The 18,446-nt window shown below is 58.0% G+C and overlaps 1 non-coding gene across 1 annotated transcript; it reads right to left on the bottom strand.

The window, feature by feature from the left end:
- Positions 1 to 11,098: 11,098 nt before the first annotated feature.
- On the bottom strand, positions 11,099 to 11,191 carry TRNAI-UAU (transfer RNA isoleucine (anticodon UAU)). Its single transcript is given in 2 exon segments — positions 11,099 to 11,134; positions 11,154 to 11,191. It is a non-coding gene; the product is annotated as a tRNA-Ile (tRNA).
- Positions 11,192 to 18,446: the final 7,255 nt, after the last annotated feature.

Raw genomic sequence — 18,446 nt, 5'->3', positions numbered from 1 at the left:
GCCTGGACTGGCCATCAACGGCAGACTCCAGCGCTTGTAGGATAGGGATACCTGACACTGTAGCTTGCTATTGTGTGTGTGTGTGTGTGTGTGTGTGTGTGGGGACCAGCCCCAGGGTTTATGATTTAACTCATTACAGTGTTTCAATCTGCCTAATAAACCAGAATTTTAAGGATCCCGAGTTGGACATTTGTAGCCAACACAACCACCTTGGATCTGAGCTTAGGGCCGCAAATGCTGCCCGAGCATGTTCGGGAGTCCCTATCCCGCCTCCAGCAGGGCCGGGACAGGTGCAGGCAGGCAGGTGCAAGCTCCGTGACAGGCAGCTCTGGCTTCCCCTGCAAGCGCTTGTTCCTCTCCCAGCCATGAGCCCTGCCGGTGCCCTGGGCCCGAGGACGGCTTCCCTTCCAGCACGCTGGAGGAGCGGGAAGCAGACCAGCGGGCCGGGGAGCTGGAGCGTGGCCCATCGGGGAGAGACCAGGAGGCCCTGGGCTGTGCGTGCTGGTGAATAGGAAGGCCCGCCTGGCTCGGGCTGGGCGCTGGAGCTCCAGCGTGGTGTTTTGCAGAGCAAACAGAGGGTGTCTGCTTGGGTGGTCACTGCAGGACGGAGCCGGGGAGCAGGAGGCCGCATCCGCGCCCGCGCATGCATGTGTGTGGGGTTCTCCCTTGGCAGCTTCACCTCAATAGCTGGCAAGATCCTGGAGCAGGTCCCCAAGGAGCCCCCCATTCACTCACATTGTTTTTCTCCTTCATGTGTCTGGGTGTTTTTAAGCCTCCCCAGAGGCCCTGGGGCTTCGACCGGGCTGTGCCAATTCTCCCGCTGGGACTGAAGCCGGAGGGTCCTGGCTAGAGGGTCTTGCCCTTCGCTCAGGGTCAGACCGGCGTCATATTTAGGGTCAGGAAGGGATTTTCCTCCCTGGTTAGACTGGTATGGACTGGAGGGGTTGTCTTCCTCCGAAGCCAGGGGCATGGTCTCGCCGGGACCTCTGCAGCGTGTCTTGACACCATTTGGCTGGGATGATGTAGTTGGGGCTGGTCCTGCTTGGAGCAGGGGATCAGACTAGATGTGACCTCCTGCGGTCCCTTCCACACCCTCGGTGTCTGTGAACCAGCAGGCTCAGGTGTTGCATCTGTGCTGTCAGGGCCATGGGAAACAGCGCTGCTCTCTGTCCCGGTGCCACAAGGACCCCAGGAGGAAGAAATAAGGGAACAGTAGGGGAGGAGGCTGGGATTGTGGTAGGGAAGACCAGGCCACCTCAGTGACTAGCACATCCAACTGTCTGGACATCCGTGCGCTACAGCAGAGCTGCTACGCAGGCGCGTGCCGTGTCTGTGACTGCTCGTGTGGACAGCTGCAATGCACTTCTGCAAAACGGCCCAGTGCCGAGATGGGGCTGGAGGAGTGTGAGCAGATTCTGGTGCTACACGATAAAAGAGCTGTGTGCCGGTGCAGAGACACAGACTCAGTACAAAACCCAGGGAGCAGAAAACAAAACTGCTGGGATTCACGGTGCTCGGTACTGATGAGTGCTACCTGCCGCCGGGCCGGCTGGCAGTGCAGCCACGGGCCTGGTCTCGGCGCAGCCCCGGCGTGGGCCCACGTGAGCCGGGAGGGCGGGAGCACAGCCCAAGCACAGCCCGTGCGACGGCTGAGCCGCAGAGTACGTCAGCCCTGGCGCGGCCCTCGGAGAGGAACGAGCAGCCTCACAACGGGGGCTGCCCCGGCCGGACAGCCAGACTTTGTGCCTGCCCTTGTGAAAGAAAGGACATAATCACAGACCCCCCATGATGGAGCAGAGGCGACGTCCGGCAGAGACGTCCGGGCCAGTTTTGCCCCCCGGGTAGCAGAGGTGCAAGGGGCAGGAGCAGAGCTGGACATTTGCTGCTTCGGGGAGACGTCATCTCCTTTTCCTTGCAGCCGACAAGCCCGTCCCCCTCCCAGCTTCTCCCCCTTGCAGCCCCACGGCTCGGCGGCTGTGCCGTGGGGGGCCGGGGGTTTCCATGCAGCCTCCCTGGCCCGGTGAGGCGTGTATCAGTGCCTTCCACATCCCTCCTGGCGTGGCTGCCGGCAGCGAGGAGGGAGGTCAGCTCCTATCCTGGGGCGCTGACAGCTCTCGCCCCGCACGGAGGAAACAGTCTGGTTTTGGTTTTGTCTCCTCTGGCTTTGGTACGGAGGGGGAGAGCCGTGCCCCATTGTGGTCTGCGCCCCTGTCCTGGGGCTGGGCCGGACCGGCTTGCAAGGGTTACACCAGTGCCTGTGCCTGGGCCCCTGGCCCCTGGGGGAAGCCCCTGCAAGAGTTGCCCCCACTCCTGTCCCCCCAGCCTCCCAGCGGGGGAGCAGGGACCCCAGGCACTCGAAGCCCACTCACCTGAGGCAGGTCCTTGTGCCCGTGTCTCACTCCAGGGGACACGGCCGCTGCAGCTCGACTCCCCGTTGAGAGTCCGGCGCTGGGGACGCGGCGCAGAGGTTGCAGCTGCTGCACCCGTGTGCCCCGAGCCGCGTCCGGCCAGTGCTTCCGCCGCAGCTGCTGTGACACTTGCAGCCCTGCCTCCCTCGTGCTTGCACGTGTTTCTCCTCCAGCCGCTGCTGCTTTCACTTTCCAGTGCCTGAAAGAGCAATCGCTTCGGGGAAATGGCTGGGTGGTTTGGACAGAAAGGGCCCGTTTGCGTCGCTGGAGGCGAGCAGGATGCATTTCTGAGCAAGGAAACTGCCTGCTGCGGTTTTGTGCCGTGCCCGGGGGAGCGGGCGGCCGTGCGTTTCCCTGGCGGGGTCCGGCCTAAGCCTGCCCTGGCGCTGCCCTCGTCCCCTGCCGTGCTGGGACAGGCTGTGTGGGGTTTGGGCTCCGGGCCTGGGAGGTGTGAGGTTGGATGATCCCTGGTCTGGGGGGCTCCCGACAGGCCTGTGCCAGCCTTGAGCAGGGCGCGGGACAAGCGGTGACCTCCTGAGGCCGCGCCAGCCTGACGGGTCCGTGAGCCGGTGTCAGAAGTCTTCTCCACCTCCACCTCCACCTCCTCCTCCTCCTCCTCCCCTTGCAGCCCCTGCCCCACTCCCCTCCCGGCTATGCAGCTGGGCCCAAGGGACCCACATCTGTTGTCTCCTGCCAGACCGGCCAGACCCAGCGTGGGAGCAGGAGGCCGGGCTGCGCTGGGCACGGCCCGGGGTCGTGCTGTCAGGGCGCGAGTGGCCCGACGCTGTCGTAAGAGCGCAGGTTGGCGCCGAGGGCCGGCGGGAAGGGGGACGGGGCACCAGGCGGGTGGGAGCTGCGTGTCTTGCAGGGACAGTAGCCCGGGCTTGTTTGTTTAATTTGGTGTTGCAGGCCAAGTTAGCCAAAGCAGTTCTGAATTCATTGATTGAGCAGAACTGAAGTGTTCAAGTTTGTGCCGCGCTACCGCTGGCAAGTGCCCTCTGGCCCAGCCTTGGGGGCGTCACATGCTCCCGGGTCTATGGCAGGCGTCCGGCATGCAGGCTCCAAGCCCGCAGGTCTTGGGTGCAGATGCCCGCGAGTAGCCTGTGCTCCCCGGTCCCGGGCTCACCCAGGGCCCTGCTGCCTGCCCAGGCAGTCGGGGAGCCGGGGGGGCAGGCCGCCTGGGCGGGGCGGGGCGGCCGGATGATGAGTCCTGGCATGGCGCGATGAGGCAAACCGAGGGCTCCGACTGCCTACTATTGAGCCCCGAAGAGCTGAGGAAGGGAAAGGAGACCTGGGAAGCCAGAGGAGAGCAACCCCAGCCTGGAGAGGGGCAGGGTTCAGCCCTTGTCCTTCTCCCCTCAGGCAGAGGGGACGAGCTGAGGCTGGCCGGGGAGCAGACAGCAGGACGGAGAGCACCCGAGTCATCGCAGGAGAGATGGATTGCCCCCGGGTCGGAGCCGTCCAGTCAGGGGCAGGGGGCGGAGGGGGCGGTAAGCTGCCGGGGGCTGGGAGAAGCTGCCTGGTCAGAGAATGACGCCCCCAGTACCCCTGCCTGCAGCCCCTGCCTGCCCGCTCCGTGGGTGCCCCCACCCGTCCTGCGCCAGCGCGCCACATGGCACCCTGTGCCCACGCTCCCATGCTGCACCCCCTGCACCCTGCAGCCAGCGGGAGCTCCCCGATGGGTGCAGGGCTTGCGGTTACGTGAGGCCATGGCCATGGCCATGGGGGGGGGACGTGGCACGTGGCTGCAGGGTGCTGTGGGGGGTGCTGTGGCCATGTGCTGCAGCCAGTAGGTGCTGCCTGGGCCCCCTGCCCGCCCCCCCCGTGGCACCCTGTGGTCTCATGCCCCACCCCCCCAGTCATAAGTCACACCCCTGCACAGCCAGTCCCCCCGGCCACGCCCCAGGAGGGGAGCACAGCCTGGTCCCGCCCCCCACCTGTCAATCAGGCTCTGGGCAGCATGTGTGCAGTCGGCCCAGAGTGTTACGGACAGACAGACGTGCAGCTGGAAGTGCCACAGCTTTTATTGTATTAGACTTGATATATATATATATATATATATATATATAATATCTTCTTTCGATTAATCATTTCTTTTCTGTACCTAGTGGTACATCAGGAAGAAACCAAGGTGTTTATTGGGTTCAGAGTAAGTTCTTGGGGGTGACAGTGAGGCGCACACCCCTCTGTGGCGGACTTAGTGGAAGGGCCCGGCACGCTGGGCTTGGACAATCCTCATCGTGATTGGCGGAGCCCATCCTCCAATCAGGGGACAGGCAAGGCGGGAAACGCGCCGGACCTGGTTGGAGACTGCGCTGTGCGGGTTCCGGCGGAGCCTCGGAGGGGAGTAAAAAGAGCCGCGTGCTGTGCACGAGCAGATGGCCGAGGCACGGAGCGGAGCGGAGCTGGGAGAGCTGCCCAGCCTGCGGGTCCTGTTCCCCGAGAGCCCCAGGAGACGGCCTGCACGGCATCGGGGGCAGAGCCCGGCTCCAGCACACGGCACGCAGAGCGGCGCACGGGGACTCGGCGCAGGCGGCGCTGCACGGACCGGGACCCTGGGAGCTGTGAGAGGCAGCAGGGGTTTGCAGCCCCGGCGAGTGGCCAGGGCCCCACTGCACAGGGCCGGCGCAGCGGCACCCAGACCCTGGGAGCCGGTGGCAGTGGCTCGGGTCTCCAGCCCCGGCACAGGCGCGGGGCCAGGGTGCAGCACCGATCTCGTCGCAGGAAGGGTCCTGGGCTGAACCGAGCCCCCGCATCGCATGAGGCGGCCCGGGCCTCTGACCCCGGTGAGAGGGCGGGAGCCTCCCAGAGCATGTGGGTGCTCGGGGCCACCAGCCCAGAGGCGGCTGGGCCGCGGCCAGAGCCTGGGAAGCCTGGCCACGAGGAGCGGGTCGGGGAAGATCCCCGATCCCCTTCGTGGCCCCGGAGTCGTGAGGTCTCAGGCAAGGAGGAGACCCGGGGGGGACTGCGAAAGGGCCTGAGGGATATTGGGAGCGGGGGGATATTGGGAGCCCGCCCTTTCCCCTTCGGGAGCTGGAGCTGGAGCTGGAGCTGGCCCCGGCTCTTCTCCCTTGCGGGGAGTCTAGTAATCGCAGGGGTTGATACCGTGAAGGAGGGCACACGCCTCATACGTGGGACCCAGCGCCTCGTGCTTTGTCCTTAATAACCATTTCATCTATATTTGTGTAAGAGGGGCTTAGACAGGAGCCCTGTTACTCAGGCAAGGTCGGGCAGGGTTGACCTGACCACGCACCCTGCCAGGCGGGGAATGACAACTCGGTACAGCATCGGGTCACTAGCCCGCCACATCTTGCATCAACCCCGGCGGGCCCTCCAGGCGCGGTGCGCCTCCGCGGAGCGCCTGGTTGAGCTCCGCTGGTCCCTGACGGAGCCCATCCCGTTCAGGCAGGGGTGCGTCAAGGCTGCCCGATGTCGGGCCAGCTGTACACGCTAGGCCTGGAGCCCTTCCTGTGCCTCCTACGGAGGCGGGTGGCCGGGTCGGTGCTGCAGGACCCGGCGCTGCGGCTGGTCTTCTCGGCATATGCCCATGACATGCTCCTTGTGGTCCAGGGCCCGGAAGATCTGGAGCGGGTGGCGGCCTGCCAGGCGGTTTATTCAGCGGCCTCCTCCGCCCGGGTCAACTGGGCCAGGAGCTCCGGGCTGACGGTGGGTGCCGGGTGGCAGGTGGGCTCGCTCCCACCCGCGCTCCGGGGCATCGGGTGGAGCACGGAGCGCGGGCCCGCTGCTCTACCTGGGGGTCTCCCTGTCCCCCACGGACCCCTCCCCGCCGGGGAATTGGGCAGAGCTAGAACTGAGGGTGGCGAGGAGGCTCCGGCATGGACGGGGCTGCTGCAGTGCCTGTCCCTCCAGGGCCAGGCGCTGGTGTTGAACCAGTTGGTCCTGTCCATGCTCTGGTACCGCTTCAATACCCTCCCTGTGCCCCCTGAGGTCCCTGCCAGGCTCCAGAGATGGGCGCTGGGGTTTTTCTGGCCAAGACGGCATTGGGTCTGTGCACGGGTGCTGACCCTCCCCTTGCGGGAGGGGGACAGGGCCTGGGGTGCCTCCGCAGCCGGGTCCTGCCGTTCCGCCTCCAGGCCCTGCAGAGACTGCTGGACAGTGACGGGAGCCACGCGGCATGGAGCCTGTTGGGGCGAGCCTTCCTCCGCTGCCTCCGGGGGCTCCGATACGACCGGCAGCTCTTCTTCCTGCGTGGCCTGGAGCTCGTGCGGGTGGCGGGGGAGCTGCCGGTCTTTTACCGAGACCTCCTCCAGGCCCGGGGGCTGGTCTCTACCTCCAGGTCTCCGTTGAGGGTGGCCAGGGACGGCGACCTGCTGGCCGAGCCGCTGTTTTTCAACCCGCATCTGGCGGTCTTGGCGGCAGCCTCGCCTGAGGCCTCCTGAGGATGGCCTGGGTGGGAATCACCCGGCTCGGAGACCTCCTGGACTACGACGAGCAAGGATGGTTGAGCCCCACGGCGCCGGCCCAGCGCACAGGCCTGACCATAGGCCGCGCAACTTGCTCGCGCCTAGTCCGGGAGGTGAAAGCCGCGCTGCCCGCAGACGCCCTTGCCTACATCGAGCGGACCCTGCGAGAGGGTGGTCCTCCCCCTCCCGAGTCCCCCAGCCCGGTGGAGTTCCTGGTCAGGCCCGCACAGCGGCTGGCCCCAATGCATTCCCCCCCACACCACCTCTGCAGGCTGGGGGACACATCGCCGGTCCACTTTTCGACGGCCCACCGGCGCCAGCTCTACACGCTCGTCCGCAGGACGATCCATCACGCCGCCCTCGCGTCCCGCCAGGACACCAAATGGCAGGACTACTTTGGCAAGGGCAATGCCAATGGTCCTCGGTGGCTCAGCATCTACTCGGAGCTCGTCCCAAGAGCCGCCGGGGACCTAGGCTGGCGGCTTTTTCACGAGGCCGTCGCGACGGGCGTGTATCTGGTGCACATTGACACGGTCTCCGACAAGTGTCCGTTTTGTCACCAGAGGGAGACCCTGGCGCACCTGGTCATTGAGTGCGCCAGGCTGCAGCCCCTGCACCTCCTCCTCCAGAGCTCGCTGCTCACGTTCTGGCTGCACTTCTCCCCGCACATTTTGGTTTACGCACTCCCCATCCGTCGCCCCACCAAGGCCCGGGACCTCCTGGTCAACCTCCTCCTGGCTCTGGCCAAGCTTGTTATCTGGCTATCCAGGCGGGAGGCGCTGGCCGGGAAGGCTCCCGGGCACCTCGGGGCGTTTTTTCTCGGTGTCCTCCACGCCCGTCTCTGGGCAGAGCACCGCTGGGCAGTAGCCGCCGGCGAGCTCCCGCAGTTTGTGATCCGGTGGGCGCTGTCTGGGGTGCTCTGCTCGGTGTCCCCTGGGGGAGCACTCGTCTTGGCCCTTTGACCTTTACATGCACACCGTTTTCTCTTTTGTTGTCCCAAGAAATTAGTTGGTGATCCTCTGGCGCCCAGCCGCCCCAACATGAGTGGTGGCCCCTGATTTTTTTTTCTTCGACATACCACTGAGAATACCTGTCTGGAGCAGCACAGCAGCACCGGACGCCGTTGAAAACCATCAGCCGCCTGACTGTCGGTGGCCCTAAGATCTGGAGCAGTTACCCGCTGCAATGAGGACATCAAATAGTCCCCCTCTGCCCCGTGGGAAGATGTTTCCTTCTCCTACCTCCCAGGGCACCTTGAAAGGGCCCCATCGCTTCCCTGGCTGCTACATCCTCCCTTCCAGCCACCGAGCCACGGGGCAGGACAAGCGCTGGTGCAGTGGTCCTGGCATCCGGCCGTGCTCGCAGAAGGGAGGGAGCAGGTGGCATCAGCTGAGAAGCCTGTGCCAGGGACTGTCCATCAGTCACACATCCCCAGTGCCATGTCCTGGCCCTCCGAAAAGCATCCCGGGGACTTCCCATAGCTCCAGACCTTAGTCCCAGTGCCGTGAACTGGAGGCTAGCACCCGGCTGTCTCCTCACCCCTGTTTTCTTCTATGGCTGACTGAGTGTTTGTGGCACATGGATACGCTACACAGGGGCGCTGGGCAGGAGACCCCAGGATTAAGTGACCTCAAGTTTTCCCCACAGATCAGCCCCTGGGCCCTGGCCTCATCGACCAGTTTTCAAGGCGACCCACTTTTCTTGCCTGGTTCCCCCTGGTCCAGGACAGCTCTTCGATAGAGGATGCACAACTCAGCACCACGCACAACTTTCCCTCCGACGGCATGCAGGAGCCAGCGGCTTTCTGGAAGTCTGACACCCGATAGCAAAAAGGTACGGAAAAGTCCCCGTCACAGATGTCAGATGTGTTGTACAACTGACAGCCTAAATGCATCTGACATCAAAATGTTTCCGACCTGCACCTTCCCTTGGTGTTCACCGCTACTTGTCAAATGGTAACCCGAGACGGTGCGAGAAGCAGAGAGGAAACTCTGGACAGAGCCCAGCTCTCCAGGCTTGGTCATGTCTTATCATTAGCATTGCTCTAGGGCAAGTACCTCAATGGTCCTCATAAACCTCAGCCAACAGAGATCAATGCACTGCCCCGTGCTTCGATAACGGGGCACAAAGCAGCCTTGTGCCTCATCAGATGTGCAGGCCTCCGTCTGGATCTGAACACAGCACTTGTACCTCTGACAGCGTCCCAGCGCTTCGTGGCCAGGCCAGGAGGACCGCTTCAGCATTGGGGGCCAGAGAAACAGCAACAACACAGAGAAGGGGCACAGTTTCCCTTCCTGGGTTGCCCTTCATCTCCGCAGCTGAGGGCTCGGCCCTGCCAGTGTCCACCCGGCTCCCCAGCCCCAGTGTTCACCCCCGCGGAGGCCTGTGGTCTGCGGTCAGTGCTGGGTGTTGTCAGGCAGGAGAGGCAGGAGCGGACCCCGTGGTCACGCGTGACCTCTCCCCTAATCAACCTTTTCAGTGTCTATGCCTGGACTCATAGCTTGCAGTGCAGACAGGTCGCCTGCTGAGGACCGTGGTCCTCACCACAGTACTGCTTAATGCAAGCACCGACCCATGCACGTCCTGCTCTGCTGCAGCGTGGACCAGAGCCGGCCTCGCCGGACACCATGCACACGTGGCTTACCCAGCATGTGGCTGCAGTGTGCCTGTAGGACTAGGCTGCACAAAGCCAGACCCCACAAGAAAACAACAGCAGACAAGAACGGCCCAGGAAATTTTGCTAGCAAGGTCAGTGCATGTCGTCTCACTGCCGGGGGCAAACAAAGCCACCCTGCCCCGGGTAGAGGGGGCAATGGGAGACCAGCAGGACTTTGCGCCAGCCTGAGAAGGGTGCAGCCTGTGAGACGTGCCTCTCCATGGCCCCAAGCACCGGGCTGGGGCCTGTCCCCATGTGCCCACGTGTGTCAGCTAAGGGCTAAGGGCAAGAGAAACTCAGGGCATTTGAACCCCAAGCCTCCAGGCTCAGGTTTGTGCATGGATTTGGAAGCATCTGAAGTCCAGGCTGGCAAGTCTGGGGTGGAGGATACTTGCAGATAGTAGGGCCACGTATGGTTTTTGAATGATTCGAAGGATTTAGAGCTGATCCGGCTAATTTGACCTGGAACATGAACATTTTTCCAAAATATGAGAGAGCTGCCCTGGGAGGAAACCATAGCTGCAGCCCCGGGCAGGGAGCAGGAGCGGGTCCGGGCGCTGCACCACCCAGGACGGGACTGGAGGAGTTGGGGGGATGAAAGGTGCAGGAGGGGTCTGTGCCAGGGATGGGCGCACAGCAGCAAAGGGCGAGGGGGCAGTTTGCAAACCCAGCGCTGGCAGGGAAGAGACGTGTACCGTCCTGGGTGGGTTGGGGCGGCTGTGTGAGCTGGGCAAGGGCTGAGCAGCAGCTTTCTCCACACCCGCCTGCGCTGCAGCATCTCTCTGCAGGAGAGCTGCTCCCGGCCTCCTCCTCCTCAGGCACGTCCCCGGGGCTGGGAGGCTGTCCTGGGGGCACGGAGCAGGGGAAGCCCAGCAGTGCAGGGCCAGCCCTGCCGGCCTCCCCAACTGGCCGTGCCTGGTTGTTTCTAGGTTTCCAGAAGTGGCACGACTACCCCTGCGAATGGAGCTTCACCTTCATATGCAAGCTAGGAAGGAGTCCCCCATTTCCAGAAAGTCGGCGCGTAGCCGAGATCCTCCAGCTGGGAGCCGGCCAGCGGGAAGCCGAGGCTCTCGTAGGGAGTCCTGTCCGCATTTGCACTGGGGTGCGCCCTCCGCTACACAGTGCCATTTTAAATCCATCTCGGCTCAGGTTTCAGACCAATACAGCAAACAACTAACACTGGATCTTAGCCCACAAGAGGCCGAGTGCCCATGGTCTTTTTTTTTTGGGCAAAGCGAGGTCAGTGCTTGTTTTGGTTTTTTTTGCAAAAAAAAGACCATGGGCAGTCGGCCTCTTGTGGGCTAAAATCCAGTGTAGTTTGCTGTATTGGTCTGATATTGCAAAAATATTTATTTATATAATATAATATAATATAATATAATATAATATAATATAATATAATATAATATACTCCACCTCCAACACTCTGCCAAGTGGCCCCTGTGGTTCACTTGGCAGTTCAAAGCACACTAAAAACCTGTTACACAGCTCGCACTGTGTATCTGCGTGCCCGTGCACCTATCTCCATACCCGTACCCACACCCACTGCCCAACTCAGAGGTTCTGCCCCTGAAAAAGTTGATGCCAGACCCTGGCAAACTTAAAGGCCATGCTCCAGGTGAGGCTCGAACTCACAACCTCGGCATTGCTTCACAAGTACTGCTGTATAAGTACCGTGCGCTAACCTATTGCGCCACTGGAGCGCAGTATCAGCATGTGTCACTTAGTCTCATTTTAATCCAGTCCTCGACTGTGGGGTCCGAGAGTCTGGTGATGAGCAGATTCCTGGTTTTCCCCTGGGCAGACCTGAAGCAGGAGATGAGCTGCTCAAAGGGAGCTGCCGGGTCCCTTGCTGTCTGGCCGGGCCCGTAGAGGACCACCTCCCAGGCCAGGTCTCTGAGCCCTGTCACCACCAGGATGAGTGCACAGACTTTCCTCCCACCTCCCTGGCTATGGGCAGCCCCAGGAGAGGTGGCGGATGGCTTCTGCCTACCAGCGGCAGGCCGGTCTTGGGCAGTTCGATGGACCTCTGCCCTGCACCGTTTCGCCATGCCTGCACAGGGAGTGCCCGGTGGGTACCCGCCAGTTCAGGTCTCTGTGCTGCTTTTGCAGGTCCTTGTGGGACATTTGCCCCCACATAGCCTGACAGTAAATCCACAGGTGAGATGCTGTTTCTTGCCCTTACCACCTCCCGTACCTTGCAATGGTTCAGCAGGGTCGTTAAGGTAGCGTTGTATTTCTCTCGAAAGCGCTTCAGGATCTCACCTCTCCCACGCTCATGAACAGTCGGGCACCCCCGGACACTTCCTCAAGTACCGAGCGAGTGGGCAAGTGCTCATGAAGGTAACAGCCCCGTGAGATCAGCCCCAGGAGTCGGAGCGAGCCCCGCTCCAGCCCCACGTGGACTAGGGTCCCCTTGCTCTGCCTGCTCTCCGTCCTGGGGTGACGGAGGGCCTGCGTCTCCTCCATGGTCTCCAGCACCACCCAGCACCCACGACAGCTCTTCGGGGCCCCTTCTCTTTCAGTGCTTAGCAAAGGCTCCCCGGGGAGGCCAGGCATGACCACGTGTGTCTGCACATGGGGCAAGGGGAAGCAGAGCACATGGGCGCCGGAGAGCTGTCGAGTGGGAGTCATGCCAGCCAAGACGAGGGGCTTTCTCCTCCTTCCCCTCCAGAGATGGAGGCAGAGGGGAGAGACCAGGGATCCTGGTGCTGGCTGCATCAGTATCACAGACCCCGCCTGGGCAGAACGGGGTGCCGGGGTGATGCACGGCCACCGGAGCCTCTCGCTTACCTGTGTTAGCGGACAGCACTGCACAGTGCTCAAAATTATGGGGTTGTCCTTTATCCCAAGAGACATCCTCGACCATGGATTCATCCGTCCACCTCCAGATTTGACACTGTGGAGACAGAGAGAAGAGTCCTCGTGCAGCCCAAGGTCAGACGAGCAGAGACACCTGCCAGGCGGGTGCCAGGAGGAGAAGGGCAGGGACCAGGAGCAGCCAGCCCAGGGTCACCGGCACTGGAGATGCTGAGACCCGCTGTGTGAAAAGCACTTTTTCTGGTTACCTTTACACCTGCCTCCTGCTCGTTGCAGCAGGTGCCTCCTGGGTTCGGTGTTGAGGGACTTGGGGAGTAATGCTTCCCCGTTCCCGGGGTCACACCCTGCATTGCTTTACAGACCTCCATCCTACCCTGTCAGCATCCTCCTGTCCAGACAGAAGAGTCCCAGCCTTTTTAGTCTCTCCTCCAGGCCCCTCGTGCTTTTTCCTGCCCTTCCTTGCAGCTTTCTGAGCTCTGCTACCGCCTTTTGGGGTGGTGGGACCAGAGATGCACGCAGTATCCCAGATGTGGGCATGCCGTGGCTTTGTGCACTGGCAGGATGACGGTGTCTGTTTTGTTCCCGATATTTTATCGGCTTTTTTGGCCCTACTGCGCGCTGAGCTGATGCTGTTCGAGACCTGTCTACAGTGACTCCGAGGTCCGTTCCCTGAGCCAGGGGAGCTCGCTCAGAGCCCGGCACTGTGGATGTACAGGTGAAGGTGTTTTTCCCCGGGGGTGTTACCTGGCTCCGTGCCCCACAGGAGCAGCTTCCTCCTCTCGCTCAGTGCATGTCGTGGTTCTGCTTTCCTGCCAAACCTCATGTAATAGGAGCGGCATCCTCCCACCCTGGACAATACCTGGAAGGAACAGGCTCCCCCCCCAGCACGGTGGGTGCACTGACGAAGCAGGACTCCAGCCTTCGACACGGCCACGGACTGCGCCAGCCGTGCAAGCTCTGCTCATGGTGAGGTTTGGAGTCTCTCTGCGTTACCATCCAGTGTAGAAACCCAGCACGAGCCACGGCCGTGTCTGGGCATCCTGTGCTCATGGCACGGGCGACAGTCCTCGAATATGTCTCCATTTCATTCTCCGCACTGCCTCTGCAGCTGCTTTCATAGAATCACATCATATCACAGAATCAGAGAAGTCGGGTCGGACGGGACCTTGCAGACCTTCAGGTCCGACCCCCTGCCTGGGCAGGAGAGAAACTGGGCTCGAGTGACCCCAGCCAGGTAGGCGTCGAGCCGCTTCTTAAAGCCCCCCAGGGTAGGAGCCAGCACCACTTCCCTTGGAAGCTGGTTCCAGATCCTAGCCGCCCTAGTAGTACTTAGGCTCTCTGCCCTTCAATGCAAATGTGACAGATGGGCGGGACCGGAAGTCCCGCCCCATTTGCTCTGCCCCCTTTCCCCTTTTATGGTGTGTGATGTCACCACCCCGCCCCCTGACCACAGTCACATGGTGCGTGACATCGCAACTCCACTCCTGACCCCAGTCACGTGGTGTGTGACACCAACACTGCATGGTTCATGACATCAGAAGGACAACCCAGGCAGACCCTCAAAGCCCAACCCCTCGTGCTGCAAGAACCGCCCTAGATCAGGTGGTGCTGTTATGGCCTATCAGGTCCCAGGCCACTCTAACCCCCACGCCAGAGCACAGGCGTGGCCTGTGGGGTGGCAGGGTAGTGATGTGACCCCTCTAACAACCCGCCCCACCACCCCCAACCAATTGGAGGGGGTTTCAGAGACCTCCGACCTCCCAAGAACGATGCTGAACCAATTGGACTGAGTACAGTGGGGGGCGGGAGTGGGGGTTTAGGCGGCAAACCCACCAGGTCTATCTGCTTTCCCAAACAACCCCTCTAGTTATCTGAGACCGTGCTAAGGCAAGCAAGGGTGGATGTGGATTCTTTCACAACGCCTGTAGACCCACTCACTACACCCCCTTATAGAAAACATTACCGTAAAAATAGTTTTGAGGAGGAGACCCGACTCCTTGCCCCAAGACTCTTTGTGACGCCTGACCCTGTTGGGGAAGAGCCTATGAACAGGCAATTGGAGGAGACCCAGGACCTCCAAGCAGACGTTGAGACTTTGGGTGGGGTGATGTGGGGGGGACTTGCGTTATAAAGATAAAACAGACCTCAAAAAAAAAAAAGAAGACCATAAGTTATCTCTTACCAAAAGGCCTGCATGGAAAAGATAGCAACATTAACATACCACCAGTTCTCAGAGCTAACATCACAACTGCCCTTCTGGACGTGTGCCTGGCACCTGTGCAAAATGCTCGAGTGAGGAAGTCAAGTTCTGCTCTATTACATTTGTGTAAATGATTAAACAAAATTGCCCCACAACCCCAAAAAGATTTTTTTACCTGAAGGTATTCACCATGGAACCAGCCAGGACCCTAAAATAAATGGTACCTCTGCATTTAAACATAAACAAGCATTTAAAAAAATATGTACATATAAAAAAAGAAGCAACCATTCCTTCCCCTCCCGCGTTAAGGAAGATGTAACAAACAGAAATGCTGCTCAGAAAAAACTTTGTTCACAAACGCAGTCGCTGAAGTTTCAAGGCACTGCCTCGCTGTTGGCATACCACCTCAGAAAAGCCACTGGCACTTTATCGTGCATCAGCAGATGCATAACGAATAGGTCCAAGGAGGTGATACTTCCCCTCTATCGGGCGCTGGTCAGACCGCAGTTGGAGTACTGCGTGCAGTTCTGGGCGCCGCACTTCAAGAGGGATGTGGATAACCTGGAGAGGGTCCAGAGAAGGGCCACTCGTATGGTCAAGGGCCTGCAGACCAAGCCCTACGAGGAGAGACTAGAGAAACTGGACCTTTTCAGCCTCCGCAAGAGAAGGTTGAGAGGCGACCTTGTGGCTGCCTATAAGTTCATCACGGGGGCACAGAAGGGAGTTGGTGAGGATTTATTCACCAAGGCGCCCCCGGGGGTTACAAGAAACAATGGCCACAAGCTAGCAGAGAGCAGATTTAGACTGGACATTAGGAAGAACTTCTTCACAGTTCGAGTGGCCAAGGTCTGGAACGGGCTCCCAAGGGAGGTGGTGCTCTCCCCTCCCCTGGGGGTCTTCAAGAGGAGGTTAGATAGGCATCTAGCTGGGGTCATCTAGACCCAGCACTCTTTCCTGCTATGCAGGGGGTCGGACTCGATGATCTATTGAGGTCCCTTCCGACCCTAACATCTATGAATCTATGAATAAGGTCTGGAACGGGCTCCCAAGGGAGGTGGTGCTCTCCCCTACCCTGGGGGTCTTCAAGAGGAGGTTAAATGAGTATCTAGCTGGGGTCATCTAGACCCAGCACTCTTTCCTGCCTATGCAGGGGGTCGGACTCGATGATCTATTGAGGTCCCTTCCGACCCTAACATCTATGAATCTATGAATCTCATCTGATTCCAAGCCATGTACTTCATAGATATTTAGCTGCTTTTCCATGCCCATTCGATGTCTGTCTGTGTTGTGATGCTAGCGTCAGCACCAATGTCTATTCTCCTTCCACATCTGTTGCACTGGAGGGCAAAAGTGAAGCCACCGGGTAGAGTGGTAAGTGCACTCCTTATCTCGAGCTTAGTTTAGAGTGCATCCTTTTATTCTTGAAAATGTGTACAGCCCCCTTCAAATATTTTGAAGGCCTCCCAAGAGTTAGCTTTGATAACTGTATTCCTTTTGCCCCTTTCTTGGGCCAACTTAAGAGTATACACCTTGCATAGCCCTGGGGACACTCCACCTTCTCTCTCTCTGTTAATGAATTTGAGGTCTCTTTCCAGTGCTACTGAACTATTGTTCGAAGGGATTTTCCTACCAGATATCCCCACCAATTTCATCTGGTGGCATCAAGCTTGTATGTTGGGTGTTTAAAGAATAATCCTCAAGTTCACTATGATGCCAGCCTTGTTGCTGATGTCACAGCACAGGAAGGTAAAGAGCAGGAAGGTGTTAAAGATGTATTCATCCTCAACTCTGCACCGGTACCACGACTGCTACCTTTTGCACTTGTGTGGTTCCTGTGCCTTCAGGGCTAGTTGCAGGAGTGTTTGGTTCAGATTTCTAAGCTGTTTGTGAGGAAAGCTCTGCTGAGTCCAGCTGAAGATTTCTCTTATTGTATTTACCATGGTAATACAGGAGAACCTTTAAAAACACCTGAATCTCAATAAAAGTCAGTGGGACATAAACTTCAAAGTTTCAAAGTCAACTAGGTGTGTTTGAAAAATGTGCCCATAGGCATTTTTTTTTTTACAATGACCTGGTCAAAAACAAACCGTGTAACTGGTGCGAGTCTTTGAGTGCGATTTAAGCACAAGAAGGCAGTCTGAGGATTGATTTTTATAAACATGCCTTTAGGTTGACATTATACTTTCTTCTAAAAGGGTGACTGCAAAAGACTGACTTTGAAATAAGTGAATCCTAGGAAAATTAAAGTTCTTCAGAAGGCCATTGCTTGTTTGTAGCTGGTACCCATGTATTTCAGAAGCATGTGACTGAATGAGAATTAAGAATAATGGAGACTTTAGTTACTTCTTTCTTTCTTGTGATGCTAATAAATAAGTCATTACCACCACTGCTACTATTAAAGAAAAGAAGTAAGGGCTGGCCCTGAAGCTAGTTAAATGACTTAGGCTGAATCCGTCCCTTACGGACAGGCCCAGCACTATGTAAACTCACTGCTGTGCTCAAGAAGATCTCTAAATAATGCTTAGGACTTCGGCGTAGGGGTGAGTTTTGCTCACCAAGAAATACCAAGAGGACGTCAGTGAAGTGCACATTGCTTGGTACCTAGCTTCCTGTTGAACAGGTTTAAGCAATCATTTCATGGCTGAGGCAAGGAATTTTGAAAATAATTGCCAACTTTAAGAAAAACAACGTTCTGTAAAATCCAAACTCTCAGATGTTGGTACCTGAAGGGAATGCCAACAACTGTAGTTCAGCATCTATATAACCCCCTTGAGTTCACTCCTGTGCTCTTCCCAGTGCTGCTGGTTATCTACAGTTCAGTCCTCACTGGTACCGACAGCCGTTCTCCTGAGCCGGGGCGTTTCTTACGTTCACGGTCAGGAGAATTGTGTGTGAAAACCCCTACGCCTATGGCTTGATTCTCAGTGCTGCAATAACAAAGAAAATATTGGTCAAATGTGCAATTCTATTTTGGTAGAAGTATATCAAATTCATTAATTTTCAAGGAAGCACAGTTTAACAGGAAGCTTTTTTTTTCACAATAATTATGATCTTTCAAAAAAGGAGAAAGACTCTCCTCTTTTTGTAAATTGTGTGAGCAATCAGTCCTGGGTTTCTTATTCACGGGGTTCAGATCACCTGTTTTGGGGGTGTGCATCCTAGTCTTTTTACATCTGACTCTCTCAGAGGTATGTGCCTTGTTTTCCTCTGAGGGATCGTACCCTTCTGTTCTGTCCCGTCGGTCTTCTGATCCTTGGGTGTTATGATCTGCATTTCTGGGGTTTGGGGGTTTGTTGCTTGTGCTTTTAGAAGTCTCTGCCCAGGCCCCCGCTCTTCTTCGGGAGTGGTGTGTGTGATCACTTAGGAAATATAACATTTACATCTCAGCATTGAGAATCCACTTGCCTCACACACTGCACATTTAAAAGTTGCTTCACCCCTACACGCAGCTTCTCCTCCCACAGGAAACACAGAGTTTCAGAAAAATTACCTTTTACTAACGGATAAAAACATGACTGTATGTGCTTGTTCTGCTTTTCTATCTTAGAAGAAGAGGTTCTGGTTGCAAACAAACAGTTGTTATAACTTAGTGTGATTATAGCAACACTGCCACAAATAACCCAATCCTTGTAAAATCATTTTTACCTTATTGTGGTAAAATGGCCTGGGGCTTCCCCACCTGATAAGCTCTCTGTAATATAAATGAAATGATACAATAAGTAAGTCCTCTGTATTAAAAATTAAATAATAGATTAAGGAAAATAGTGCGTGTATAAAGTAAAATATAACTGTATTAAAATAGTCAGCACTAAAAGACAACCCACCACCTTTAGTCTTAAAAAATGTGGTGATCTGGACACGCCAGGCTGCTTTTTTTTTTATCTTTATGATATGCCCCCCCGTCGCCCCTATACCATAACACAATCTGTGAGAATATA

This window comes from Alligator mississippiensis, chromosome 4 (assembly GCF_030867095.1).
Source record: "Alligator mississippiensis isolate rAllMis1 chromosome 4, rAllMis1, whole genome shotgun sequence".
NCBI lineage: Eukaryota > Metazoa > Chordata > Crocodylia > Alligatoridae > Alligator > Alligator mississippiensis.
This window is presented reverse-complemented; position numbering and strand designations above follow the sequence as displayed.